The sequence below is a fragment of the Pinus tabuliformis genome, chromosome 7 (genome assembly GCF_031772625.1).
Source record: "Pinus tabuliformis cultivar Carrire ecotype Pingquan chromosome 7, CPIR1, whole genome shotgun sequence".
Taxonomy (NCBI): domain Eukaryota; kingdom Viridiplantae; phylum Streptophyta; class Pinopsida; order Pinales; family Pinaceae; genus Pinus; species Pinus tabuliformis.
Window position 1 is genome coordinate 689,914,731 of NC_142293.1, and position 2,344 is coordinate 689,917,074.

Here is a 2,344-nt window from a genome sequence, read left to right on the forward strand (position 1 = left end):
ACCATACCTGCTATAGTGAATGTGTCGCAAGTACAAGCTCCACCTATTGTATGTCAACCCCAAGTTTCTCAGGTTGCAATACAACAACCTCTTGTCTCAATGACTCAATCACAATCTCAGGGTAGTGCCTCCTTATCTGGAGCGACTCAGGCTCAAACAAGTACCGTGACTCCTCATCCTGGTCAATCATCCAGTATTGGTCAACAGCAAATGGTCCAACAACCAGAGCTGCTTCAATCTCAACAACCGCCATTCCAACAATCATATCAAGGACCTGAGCAACAAGTCTTTGTAAGTAATGGGCAACCATACTATAATGGTTATGCCCATCAACCTTGTCAAAGTTGTCAGCATTATGCTGGTCTGCAAAGACCCATTGCTCAGGCGATACCATCTTATCCTGGATATGCTTCGCCTAACCTGAACCAACAGTTGCCCTTTGTAGCAACTCTAGAACTACCAGATCTAAACCGGCTGACGAATGATCCAATTGCTTATGCCCCTTGGTGGGCAACGATTCCACATAAACTTCCGTCAGATATTCCTAAATTTAATGGAAATCCGGGTGAAGACCCGTCGAATCATGTGATGACATTCCATCTATGGTGTTCATCGAACACCTTGAATGATGATTCGATAAGACTTCGCCTCTTTCAGAGGACGTTGACGGGTCCAGCGGCAAAATGGTACATTGAATTGCCTAGAGCTTCGTTCGACAACTTCAGTACCTTAGCCACAACCTTTTTAACCCATTTTCAATTACCGATAAGGTATGAAATGGGAACAGAACTCCTTACCAACTTCAAATAGACGACGGCCACCCATATATCTGATCATATACATGAGTGGCGTCGTCATCGTAGGATGGTGAAAACATATGTTCCCGATCAGCTGTTAGCTGAATGGTTTATAAAGTCATTACTTCCCGCTATAACGGAAGATGTGGCCAAGGGGGGAGTCGTAATAGAGGAGCAAGTTATCGCTCGTGCAGAGTATCTAGACTTGGTCTATACTCAGTCCGGCATGCTCTACGACAAAATACCTGACGCCCCTAGACCGGGATTCTCAATTCCTCCTCCTCCTAAATCAAACAATGACTCTCACGCCGGCGATGGCGTGATTGGAAAGCGCAAAATTTATAGTCAAAATGCAAATGAAGAACTTCTTGCCTCAGAAGTAAATGCCATGTCGACCGACAAGGGCAAAAAACTGAAGCAACCAGGGGACAAGAAGAAAAAGACAGGGAGGAAAAGGAAACCCCCAACAGGGTGTCATATATGCGATGAGGATCATTGGACGAAATATTGTCCACATATAGCTGAAGTTAAGAAACTCTTCAAGAGTTCAGAAACCCCAGGAGTATTGACTGATCCGTTTCCTAATCCAAGTCAAAATCTGGTTGCTAATCAAAATGCTTCCGGATCCCAAGTGCTTATGTTTTCTACCTCAAAGCAACAGAATAATGCTTTGACAAGGAATAAAGATTACGGGAATCCAAAGCTGTCGAACAACAAGGTTAATGAACGACCTAGTAGTTCAACAACAACTTTGACCAAAGTCGTGCCACCCATCGTTCCTGAGCCAATGATAAAGTCGCCAAAGGGAGTAGTACACAAATCGACATTTAATTCTCGTGCCAAAGGAGCACATAATTATAATACAGTAAAGGACCTGGCCCAATCGCCGTCCACTATGTCGACACTTGAGGTACCACAAAATTGCCCCTCCCAAGAGCAAGCTTTATTATCAGCAATAGGTGGGATTGGCCCAATGGATTCCAATCTTGTGGCCTTTGATCATAAAGGATATGACCCTCAGTTACCAGCTCAACTAGCTTTCCTTATTCAAGTGAAAGCCCTCAACAAAACTGTTCATCGAACAATTATTGATGAGGGGGCATCTACATGTCTTATGTCGATGAGTTGCTGGAAAGATTTAGGCTCACCACCCTTGTCGAAATCATCAACGACGTTAAAAGCATTTGATGGACGATCATACACTCCATACGGGATTTTAAGTAACTTGCAGGTTGAACTGGAGGGCAAAACAGTAGGAATTGATGTTGAAGTAATTGATGGAAACCTCGATTACAACATCCTACTAGGAAGGCCCTGGATCTATGCCATGGCCACGGTTGTGTCAACCTACTTCAGGAAGATTGCATTTCCCTTCCAAGAAGGAATTACAATCGTTGACCAACAAACTTTTCTCCCCAACAGTTCACAAGTTACAGGAAGCATTCCAATGATCCATGGAAGGAATCATTTGCTCCAAAATATCGGAGTAGGTCTCCTAAAAGACCCTGCCTTAATGGGTACTTTCGCCCTACCGCCTCCAAGTAATC